General features: G+C 43.2%; 1 protein-coding gene across 2 annotated transcripts in view; it reads right to left on the bottom strand.

Moving 5' to 3' along the window:
* Positions 1–12,692, bottom strand: part of PAPPA (pappalysin 1) — a 247,697-nt gene that overhangs the window by 4,157 nt on the left and 230,848 nt on the right. The gene's annotated exons all lie outside the window — the stretch shown is intronic.

Genomic DNA, 12,692 nt, shown 5'->3' with positions numbered 1-12,692 from the left:
TTATTGATGGGGAAACTGAAGCTCAGAAAGGAATAAGAATTTGCCAAAAGTAATAATAAGTGTCAAGTCTGGTATTTAAAGTAAAACAAGCTACTTATCTCTGAGCCTCAGGTCCCTATGTAGAGCTGATATAATAAGACCCACTTTGTACTGTAAACTATAGGAGCTGAGTAAAATCATGGGTGGAAAATTATAGTGCACTATAGCAAAGTCGGTTAATAGAATTGTGTAATGGAATATCTGATGTATACATGATCAAGTGAAAGAAAGGATGTGGAAGTGTCCTCTGAGAAACCATAAGTCTCTGCACATATTAGTCACTTTGATTTTAGTAGGCAATGATGAAAACAAAAAGCATGTCTCAGGGAAGCTAGACCACCTTCTGGGAGGCTTGGAATCCTGAGTAGGGAATAGATCGTATGGAGGTTTTGCACAAAATTTGAAGGACCTGGGAAGCAGATTTTAGCATACGAAAAAGTGAGAGGACTGAGTTCAATCCAGTTTCCAGTTCGTTCCTTCATGCGTTCTGTGACCTTGGCCAGCTTTCCTTTCTGAAAACTGATAGGAAGAGCCCAACAGAGCGAGTGTCTTCCCCATCCAGCAGATAATCTATCTTTCCAAAGAGCACAGTGCAGTCCCTGCTTGAGTCCCTGCCTGAACTAACGCAAGTAGATTTCACCTCATTGCATCATGACATTTGCATATCACTTTCCCCAGAGAGTCTCCAATCTGCGCAGATGGATTTAATGACCTCATTTGCCTCCTGCCTGGGCAGGGTCTCCAAGTGGTCACATAGTCTCAGAGAGAATCTTTGTTTCTATCCCTCTCTCTCATGTACTTGTGTACTCATTCTCAATGTCTAGCTCTTCTTTTTTCTCTGCCTCTTTGACCACTTTCCCTCCCTCCCAACCTCTCTCCATCCTGAAATTTTGCAATAATTTAAAACGTAGAATGGAACATCAGAAAGATTTAAGTATACACCCCAGCTTGAGACGTGACCTTGAACATGTGAGAACATCTACTTGAGACGTGACCTTGAACATGTGACAATTTCTCTGGGTCTCAATGAACTCATTCATTTAATGGGAAAAATAAAAATGTAGACCTCCTGAGGTTGTGATAAGGAATACATGAAATAACTCATGAAAACACCTCACACAGTGCTTGACATATGCTAAGTGCTCAATTATTCTCTCTCTTTCTCTCTCCCGCTCCCTCTCCTTTATTTTTTTGGTCTATCCTCCCACCACTTCTGTGGCCCATAAGGCAGAGACCAGGTCAATTGTGTTTATTTCTGTTTTCACAGGGCCTAAGCCACAGAATGAATAAATTTCTATGCATTGCTCCATCTCTCTCTGACTCTTTGTACTTATGGCTACCACAAGTCTTTGTTTCTCTTTTCAGTTTAAATTCCTAAGTGCTTGATGCTGTGGTAAGCATTTCCACAGTCCCTTTTTCCAAGCAGCACCTCTCTTGCTCACAGCTACTTGCTGTTCTCTGTTTAGGACATTTACTTTCCAGCCTCTGTGACTCTGTGGAATACATCTAGGATATTCCATCTAGAATCTAGAATATTTGCTCCTATTCATTTTACCTTGAAGAGAAGCACAGAATGTTAGAACTGGAAGTGTCATAGAGAGAAAACCCTCCAGTCCAAACAGGGAAACTAAGGGGAAAGCCAAGTCAAAATCCAACCAGTGGGATAGAGTGTGGACAGTACTATCATGAAAGCCAAAAGGTTCGGGTTGGGATCCTTGTTTGCTTCACACTCGCTGAACGATTTTGGGAAAAATCCCTCCACTGTCATGATCTTAGGTTCTACATCTATGAAAGGAGGATTTTTAAAATACCATATTTCATATCGCATTTTTTGTGAGGATCAAGCAAGAAGAAACATGCAAAAGTCCCAGCACATGACCTAACACCTTTGAGATGCTCAGTGCCGAATACATATATGCTGAATCAAATTTCTCACTCACTCGTATTTCACCATCTTTCCTGCCTATTGTCCCCCACCTCCCACCTTCCACACTTGAACAATCTCCTTGTCCTTAACTCCCCCATGCTTTATCCATCCCTGTCTCCTACCCTTGCTCTCATTCTCTCATTAGCACGATCCAGTTACCTCTAATGTCTTCTCTAAAATTCTCTCTGTAACACTTTCCCATTGAGTTCAAACACCCATTAGGGATGGTTTCATGTCTGCTTTATCTTTTGTGCTTTCTGCTGCACCTCACTCAAGGCAAATATTCAAAAAATTATATGTCTTAGAATAAAATCCAAAGTCCTTACCACAAGTTCAAGGCCTTGCATGATCTGATTTCTATATAATTCTCAGATCTTACATGGTTCCTTTCTCCTCCTCACTCTCATTGGCTTCTTTATTTATCGGTTCCTCATATACTCTGTTTTCCTACTTTTGTGTCTTTAGCCACTAATAGTCCTCCACTCTGACTGCCCTTCCCTGGCCAGCTCTTTTTCATTGTCCAAGTCTTTTCTCAAGTATCACTACCTCCCTCAGTAGTCTGACCAAAGATATTAGGTTGGTGCAAAAGTAATTGCCATTTTTGCCATATCTAATAGCACCATCGCCTTCATACCATATCACAGCATCTTATTTTTACACCCTTCTAATACTGAATTACTTCTTTACTTCGATGTCAGCTCCCTCTGGGCAGGGACCATGACTGTTGTTGAACTGAGTCTTTATGCATTCAATGACCCATGAATGAATGAGCAAATGAATGCATTAATATGCAGGCAGAATACAAATCAGGGAACCTCCACTCTTGCAGTTGGCTGCTGGGTGACTTTAGAGAAGTTACTTCCCTTCTCTGAGCTTCAGCTTCCCTACCTATAACAAGAGTTGATTTTCATAGCTTCTAACTTCCCATCTGGCTGAAAATCCTTCTCAGTCTGAGAAAGGTAGAAGGCAAAGACCTGGCCAGAAAGGAAGTTGAAACATAGAATTTCTTCACAAATCCTGTCTTGAATGCTTCCCTTCCTGCCCTCCCCAGTTCAATCAGCTTCTCCAAAATTGTTGGCTGGCAAGGCCTTGCCACCAGTTAGCTTCTCAGGCCTGTCTCGGCACTCTGGCTATGCTGGAGTGGCATCACCTTTTTCTTCCTTCCCCAGGCCAGTCTGGGCAGTTTAAGCACTTTCCAAATAAACACCGAAGGAAACTCAATCAGAATATGACAAAGCCTAGGAGGGTTGGTCTCAGGAGGCCTATCCAGAGCCTCCTTGTCTCCACTACATGCTTGTAAGTAGTATGTTGTAGACTTTACACAGAAACTGTATGACTTTCAGCAAGTCCCTGGCATCTTCAGCCTCCCCATCTGTAAGACAAGAGTCTTTATCAAGACCTCGCAGGGCTCTGGTGAGGAGTCAGTGAAGTCATGTCAGGTTCAACCTAGCTCTCAGAGCGCCCAGTGTAGAGGAGACACATGGTGTTTTCTTCCCTCCTGTTGCCTCTTTGTGAACTGCCTGTTCAGAGCCTTGTCTGTTACAAGCTTCCTCACTGATCACAGATATAAAGCTGAGAAGAAAAGGGTAGAGATTTTCAGGTATTCCTAGGTCTAACCTAGAAAGGACTTTGGGACACCTGTTCATGCAGGTTCAAGCGGTGAATACCATTGTACACACACTAGTGATTCCCAAGGACCTTCCACATGCCAGATGATTTTTATATATTAGCTCTCTGACTCCACACCACCTTGTGAGACTATCACTATTAGCTACCCATCTTGCAGATGAGAAAATAGAGGTTTCAGAATGTTTAAAGCAAAGCTAACCTGTCCCAGGCCTCAGTACCAGTCAGTGAGTTGATGATGCAGGATTCCAAAACCCAGTTCAAACACTTGAGAGCTTTTCAGCAAGTGAGAGTAAAAAGAAGTGGGGGAAAAAGGTATTTTCTTCACAACGTGAAAAGGCTGACTGCTGCTTTGTCTTTTTAATCACCAATAACCTTTATCCTTATTATGTGCCTGGCACTGAGCTAAACTCAATGTGTATCATTATCTTACTCACTCTGCCCAGCAATGCTAAGAGATAACTATTCTTACTATCCCCATTTTACATCTTAAAGGAAACTAAGATGCAAAGAGGTGAGTCAGTGGACTGGCAGGTGGCCTGGCACTCCTTAGCACCATGCCCCAGGAGGACGGCAGAGCAGCAGTCAGGGTCCTCTCTTCGCAGATGAAGAAACTGAGGCATGGAGAGAAGAATCACATCTTGATAAAATCAGAGCTCTGAGCCCAACTGCCAGATTCCCTGACTCCCCAAGCAGCTCCCCACCTTCTCCCCGAGGCGGCCTCCCAAGAAAACCTACCACCCACAGCATGAACACCATGGTGGCCAGTTTACATTTGGGGATTCGCAGCATCATGTGGCTAGGCTGTCCCATAAATGGCTTGGCCACCCACTCTGGGATTCTGTTAGCAAGCCAGGGCCATGACTGCCAGGATTCTCTCCTTTTTTACTCGGGGCTAGAGAGGGTGCTCCGGCACATGGGTTCTCCCTCTGGGTGAGCTGCTGAGGCTAACACCTCCATCTGTGAGTGTGAGTGGCTCAGGAATGCAGCTGAGGCAACTGTACCACAAGGCTCTGGCTGCAGATCCTGTCTAGAGCTGAGAGACATGCAGGGGCTGGATTCTGACTCAGACTCCACAGGGAGGTAACTAGCAGAGCATGGTGGGGGTGCTGGTTGAGGAGGGACAAGAGTCATGTTGTGTTGATGGTCAGAGAGCTTTGACTCTGTCTCCTGCTGGCTGTGGGGGCCACATCACTGGCAGGTCACTTCACCTGGTTGAATCTTAGGGTCTTCACAGTGCTGATGGAAAGATTTCATGAGGACCAAGTAGATAAAGGCATGACGCCAAGGGCAAAGATTCCCCTGTAAGTTTCTTAAAGGTAGGATGGATACAGTACCTGGCATAAAACATGGAACAGTTAATGTATACAGAAGCTTATTTAAATGAAGATAAAGTGGTCTTGTGGATAAATGGAAGATAAAGTGGAAAAAATATGGGTCAATTGGAGGAAAGCACTGGCCTAGAGGAGAAAAAGACATGTTTGAGTCTTTGCCCTGTTGCTGAATTTGGTGTATGCTATAAGGCAAGTTACTTCCCTTTTCTGGGCTTCAGTTTCTCTATCTGTAAAAAGGAGGTACTAACAGTCCTACCACACAGAAGCATGTTGGGTAAAGTATGAAATGCAAGTAAAGCATTTAGCATAATGCATGGCATAAAATATGTGCTCAATAAATGATGATGCTAGTGGTGATGGTGGTGATAGTTTTGACAGTGAGGTAATGATGATTATGGTGGTGGTAATAACGTTGATAATTATGCTGATAATTTTTTTGGGATAGAAGGGCTGATTCCATCATAGGACCAAAATAAAATGAGTGTCTATTTCATCCATAAGGAAAAAGTCAGGGCTACATTCCAAAGCAGGGGGCCAGGGGAGGGATGGGATTTAATAACATTCCAGAAGCCAGTAATTTTTGAATATGGAAGAGTTAGTCTAGTGTGCTTAGCCATCTGCTTGTTGTCTCTTACTAATCCTCCAAGTTAAGCATATCTACTCCCTCTTCTAAAAGGCCTTCTGGGATTCCCTAGACTGGCTCAGTGCTTCAAATTCTCCTGAATACCACCATTGGCCTCTGGATAAAGTTCAGTCTCCTTGGCTTGGGTGATAAAAGCCTTGCTTATCCATCTAGGCTCATCTTTCATCCCTTTTCCCCTTGCACCATGCTCTGGGCATACTCAGGGAATTATAATTTCCTTAACACTTTCCCTAGTGTCTGGGCCTTTGCACAGCCTATTCCTCTGGCCAGAGATACCCTTTTCCCTCCCACCCCTATCTCTGGTCCTCTCTTACTCCTTTCATCTGGGAAATAACTTCTGGTCCTTTCGTGTATTGCCTTTGTTGTTGCCTTCCCTAGGAAACTTTGCTGACCTCCTGACTTGCTGTGTCTCCATGAGTACTTGCTATACTCTAAATGTCTGGCTACTCATCCATAAAACATGAACTCAGCACAGCTGGGACCAGGTTCTTGCTCATGGCCTAGTACAGTATCTATCACACAGCAGGTACTACCCTAAATTCACTCATTCAAAAAGTATTTATTTGTAGGTGTTGAGTACGTACTATTGGACAGGAAACATTGAGGTACACTGGAAATTGGAATCTATCAATAAACAAACAAGAAGCACATTCTTATCCTCATTAATTCTGCATTCTAGCATCAAGAGGGGTAGGGGTCATCTGATCATAAATAAATATATTTTATAGTGTATTACAGGGTGATAAGTATTAGGGAAGAAAGAAAAAACAAAACAGAAGGCAAAGCAAATGAATGTGGGAGTGCCAGGGTGATGTGGGGTGGGTGGTCAGTGTTGGACTCATTGAGAACATGGCACTTGGGCAAAGACTTGAAAGAGGTGAAGGAGTGAGTCATGAGGATGAATAGAAGAGGGTTCTCCACCAAAGAAATTGCCAGTGACACAGTGACAAAGGCTGTAAAGTAGAAGGATGCCTGAGCTGAGCTAAGGACAGCAAGGAGTCCAAAGGGCCAGAGGTGGATAAGAAAAGGCATAGACAGTGGGAAGGGGGCAGTCAGAGAAGCAATGTGGGTGGGAAAAGCACCCACATTTTCCCAAGGGCTTTGTAGGCATTGGGAAAACTTAGGTTTTCACTCCAAGTAAAATGGGAAGGAACTGTATGTCTTTGCATTGAGGTGTGATGTGATCTGACTTGATTTAAAAGGACTATTCTGCGAGGTTAGGAGTTCAAGACCAGCCTGAGCAATATGGTGAAACCCCGTCTCTACTAAAAAAAAAAACAAAAATTAGCCAGGTGTGGTGGCACGTGCCTGTAATCCCAGCTACTCAGGAGGCTGAGACAGGAGAATTGCTTGAACCTGGGACGCGGAGGTTGCAGTGAGCCAAGATTGTGCCACTACATAATGAGCCTGGGCAACAGAGTGAGACTCTGTCTCAACAACAACAACAAAAAGGATTATTCTGGCTGCTGGCTCAAGAAGAGACACTGATGTACATCCCCAAGTCAGCTACCCAACACCCAGCCCTTTGTTGATATAGTTTATCACCCACTCTGCTAAGAAGGCTGCTCTCCATGTAATGATGTTGATTATTTTTCCATATCTTATAGAATCACTAACCTTCTTAGACCAATGACCAATGTGCTACATGTTGGGTAAAATGTCCTTTCTTAAGAAACCATGTTCTCATTTAGATAGGGTTTAAGATTTAGCAAATCGGTCATTTAGCAAATATTGTAGCCCTACACATAGTTGCATGAATTGGGTGCACCATCCTGTGCTGAGATGTGTTTCTAGGATTAACCTCTTCTTATTCTCTGTAGGTCTCAGTCTTAACTATCCCTCCGCTTCCTGCTCAATGACTAACTCATCCAGGAAGCCATCTGAAGAGTCCTTAGGCACATTTTTAGAAAGCCTTGGTATGTTGAGTTCTTAGACAGGAATCTAATTCAAATATCAAGACATAAAAACCCAAAGTGAGTCTGGCCTACTCAAGGTCACAGAGTTAATAAGTCACAGAACCGGGACTCTACCCCAACTCCCCAGACATCTATAAGAATCAGTCTCTTAGCAGCTATCTGAAACATGACCACAACTAGTGTTCCAGGCCACCACACCTTAGAAAGCTTTGGTATGTTGAATATGTTAAGGTTGTTTCCCTTTTCTCCCTCACACCCCAACACATGCTTACTTAGAATGATTCCAATTATAAACTCAATATTTTTTGTCATGAAGGGAAACCATTGGAGCGACCATTCTGGAAATCTGCTTTGTATTTGAGGCTCCTCAAGGCTCCAACAGGAAAATAATAAACTGACATCCTGAGAGGCTGAGTCCTGCCCCTTCCTGTCTGCCTCACACTGCAGGCAGGTGTCTGGGTGGGAAATTGGACACCCCTGTCAGACAGAGTTTCCTGCACTGTCTTGCTCTTGTCTGCCAGCCGGGTCCAGGTCACCCCATAAGGCGGATGTGGGGAACAGCTGGTGTCTGTACAGACAAATACGGGAGGGAGAATGAAGGGAGCAGACAGTCATCATGCTGTGCCAAGGCATCGCGGAGGCCCTAGCTCTGGGAACCGGGAAGAAATTTAGGTGGAAAACTGGCAAGAAGGAAGTCTGGGAGAAGATGCTGAGTGCTTAACTCTGGGCCTGGAGTTCATACCAAGAACTTCATTCTTGGAGGTCTACAAAGCAAGAAGATTACCCACAAGGGGCAGGACAAGATGCTTGGGCAAGACACAAGCCCATTGCAAAAGGATGTTCCCAGGGTTTAGAGGCAGGTGCTGTGCAGCTTAAGTTCTCTTGGTTTGCATCTTAGCTTTACCACTTGCTAACTGTGTGAACTTAACCCTTCTAAGCCCCAGTTTCATCATCTATAAAATGAGGATTAAAAAGATAACACCTAGGGCAGCTCACATCTGTGATCTCAGCACTTTGGGAGGCTGAGGCTGGAGGATCATGTGAGCCCGGGAGTTCAAGACCAGTCTGGGCAATACAAGAAGACCACTTTCTATACAAAAAATATGAAAATAAGCATGGTGTGGTGATGTGTGTCTGTAGTCCCAGCTATTTGGAAGGCTGAGGTGGAAAAATCATTTGAGCTTATTAGGAGGTTGAGGCTGAAGTGAGCCACTCCAGACTAGGTGACAGAGTGACGCTTCATCTCAAAAGAAAAAGAAAAAGAAAAAAAAGAACAACATCTACAGCAGGGTTATTGTGCTGATGAAATGAAATGACATGTAAAGCAAAGCAATAACTCTTAGCTATTACCATTCGTTCAGAGTTAGGAAATCCTAAATCCCAAACACAGCTCTGTCACCTTGTACAAATGATTCCACTTCCCTCAACCTCAACGTTCTACTTGGCTGAAACATTCTGGAGTTTAAGTGAGAGATGCACAGAGATCCCAGCCATAGCCCAGCACAGAGTAAGTGCTCAGTTAACTGAATTCCTATAATTTAGAAAGTTGCTTGAAAGTCACCCAGGGGTGAGTTTCTCTGAGTGCTAGCCTGGGTGCGTAAGGGAAGGGAATGTCTCATGATATGGGACTGGGGCTGAGGGGACAAGTGGGACCTAAACAGGTCCAGCAGGTAAGGGCAGAGGCATGAAAGGAAAGTAACCTCTCTCCTTCTCTGAGAGGCTTCCTAAGGTGGAAGATGGAAACAAAAAACCAGCACTTTCTTCTGTCCTGTGGATGCCCAGGGGAAACTCCTGTCTGGGCTGCCGGGGATGTCAGGATGATGGGAAGGCTGGGAGACTTATCTTCCCCCAACCCCATCCCTGCTGCTGCTGGGAAAAACTGCTCTCCTCTTTGCCAAGGGAGGGGTCCCACCCCCAAGGTTCCCTGGCAGTCTGGGCTTATGGTGAAATGTCTCCAACCAGAATGGGGAGGGTCATGCCGAGGTGTGCTGGGGACATAGGCACCCCATGTGCTTTCTTCTGAAACTCAGCACCATGCAGGAGAAAAAGCAGAACTTGTGAGTCAGACAGAACTGGGTTCAAACTTGGGCTTCCCCACTCACTTGCCAAGTGAACTTGGGCAAGTCCCATATGTACTCCAAGCCCAGACTGGTTCATCTGTGTGATGGGGATAAGAATAGTGACCTCTCTGTGTTGACAAGAGGATTAAATAGGATTGCAGAGGCCAAGTGTCTGGCAGAGTGTCTGAAACATGCAGTGGTTCACTTGGGGAAGTCTTGTGTTCTTATTTATTGTCTCCATCTATCACCACCTTTAAGCCAGTCTACTGCAGGGAGTATTTGAGGGTGTCCAAGAAAGAGGATAAAAGTTTCAAGAAGTTGAAGTTCCCTTAAAAGTCAAACTGGGAAATCTAAATTGTAGGAAGTGTGATTTTAATTTGAGACACTTTTCTTTTCCAGAAGTCAGACTTCTAGGAATCTTGCATCTGAAAAGCCCCAAACACCTGTCCACAACTGAAATAATGATGGCAAAGTCCTATCTGCCATAAAGGAGGCCGTTAGTCTCTCTAATCCACACTTCATGTACAGTGTTAAGAGACCTTTCCTCTTCTACCCCCAACCACTATTCACCTTCACCAGGAAGACTCCTGCTCCCTCTTCAGATCTCCATGTAAATGTCCCTTCCTCAGAGAAGCTTTCTTGGACCTTCATGCTGTTCTCCATAAAATCTCACACTTCCTCATCATTGCCTCTTCCACAAAAGTAATTAAATGCAATAGTTGTGTGGCTCCCTGCTTAATAACAGGCTCCCCTAATAGACTACAAGTTTCACAAGGGCAGAAATACTGCCTGTCTACAACCTGGTCTGGTGCTGAGTACACAGAGATCCTCAATGGACATTCAACTCATTGGATGAAGGCAGCTTGGCCATCTGCATTCTACACCCTCAGCCAACAGGAAGAAACAAGAATTTAAAGTGGAAGAAGAGGATTTCTTAACATAAAAAGCCCAACTACATTTATAATGTGGGTAGACAAGGAAGAAAAAAGAGTATGAAATGCATCAGAGCTAGCAAAGAACCGGTTCTGGGGTTCCTTAGTGAAGAGTCTGTGCTTATCTCAGGGCCTGGGAGTCTGAAATTGCTGCACTGGAACTCAGTACAGGAACAGAGAGCCAAAATGGTGGCTTGATGTTCAAATAATATGTATATGGTAAAGTTACTATAATAATTTGGAACCTGGCCAGGCACAGTGGCTCATGCCTGTAATCCCAGCACTTTGGGAGGCCAAGGTGGGTAGATCATGAGGTCAGGAGTTCAAAACCAGCCTGGCCAAGATGGTGAAACCCCATCTCTACTAAAAATACAAAAATTAGCCAGGTGTGGTGGTGGGCACCTGTAATCCCAGCTACTTGGGAGGCTGAGGCAGGAGAATCGCTTGAACCTGGGAGGCAGAGGTTGCGGTGAGCTGATATCATGCCATTGCACTCCAGCCTGGGTGACAAAGCGAGATGCCGTCTCAAAATAAATAAATAAATAAATAAATAAATAAATAAATAAATAAGTAAATAAATAATAAATATTTGGAATCTGAACCTGAACCTCAATCTCATGACTTCATATTCCCACAATGCACTCCGTAGAGAGAGGAATCCATTTTGGAAAGTTCTCTGTCAAAAAATCAGCTTCATATTTCATATTTTAGTACCTAAGTTACAATAGGTAGGAACGTTATTTTAAATAGAGCTGCTCTTTCTCCAGCCACTGGTGTCAGATGGAGCCATAATTCTGTACAAACTTCTGTTTCAAATACAAACTTCATCGTCCATTCACGTTCAAAGGTGGCTGATTCCAATGGAAGAAAATGGATAATATTGTTCACTATATTCATTTGGAAACAGGTATCAAGAGCCTTAAATATGCTTACACCCCTCCCTTAGCATTTCAATTGTAAGGATCAATGATAAAGAAATAATTAGAGCTATAAAAGTATTTTATGTGCAAAGATGCTCATGAGCATCATTTTAGTTATAAGAAAAAGGAAATAATCCAAAAGTTAAAAATAAGAGTTGAAGTAAATTGTTATATAAATTATCATACATCACAACCATATAATAAACAACAATGCAGCAAAAAATACAGCTGAGATGTTTATACTACTATCAGATTTTTTTTTTCTTTTTTTTTTTAATTTTGAGATAGGCTCTCACCCTATCGCCTAGGCTGGAGTGCAGTGGTATGATCACGGCTCACTGCAGCCTTGACATCTCTGAGTTCAAGTGGTTCTCCTGCTTCAGTCTCCCAAGTAGCTGGGACTACAGACATGTGCCTCCATACCTAGCTACATTATTATTATTATTATTATTATTATTATTATGTGTAGAGACAAGGGTCTGCCTGTGTTGCTCTGGCTGGTCTCCAACTCCTGGTCCCAAGTGATTCGCCCATCTTGGTCTCCCAAAGTGCTGGAATTACAAGCATGAGCCACTGTGCTCAGTGCAAATAATTCTTATGTCTAAGATTTCCTATGCTAAGTAAACATAACTAAGCAAAACAAGATTGCAAGCTAGAAAGGCAGTGATATATACATAGACAAAAATACCCTCACACTTAACAAAATACACAGAATAAAATACACCAAAATAAAAAGCAGTGGTTTTCTTTGGGTTTTAAGATAATAAGTGAATTCTTTTGTTTTCTTCTTTCTGGATTTTCCAATATGCATTATTTCATAATTAGAAAAAAATGATAAAATTCCTTAACAGAAAATGAATTTTATTGTCCCCTACTTAAGCAAAAATTGTACACCTTCAGTGTCCTATCAAAAATCAAAACCAAACCGAAACCAAAGAAGGGTAGGCATCTGAAAAGTGTTGCCCACATGGGACTGACTGATCCTGGACAATCCCAGAATCTTTATTCCTCAACCAAAAGATTCAGTAACAGCCATTCGATTAGAATGTGTTCCTTGGGTCTTGTCCTATTTGTTCCTGTATTTTGGGTCAGAGCTTCTTTCTTGAAGAAACCAACTCTCCTAAGGATGTTGCAAAATAAAGGGACTGGGATTGGAATCCAGGAACCTCACTCTTTCTATCACTCACTTTGTCACCTGGGACAAATCATTCGTCTTTTATGGGCCTCAGTGCCCCTATTAATAAAATGAAACGTTTGGGCCAAGATAGTCATAGAGGGCTCTTTAGGCATGACTG

This window comes from Papio anubis, chromosome 13 (assembly GCF_008728515.1).
Source record: "Papio anubis isolate 15944 chromosome 13, Panubis1.0, whole genome shotgun sequence".
Lineage (NCBI taxonomy): Eukaryota > Metazoa > Chordata > Mammalia > Primates > Cercopithecidae > Papio > Papio anubis.
This window is presented reverse-complemented; position numbering and strand designations above follow the sequence as displayed.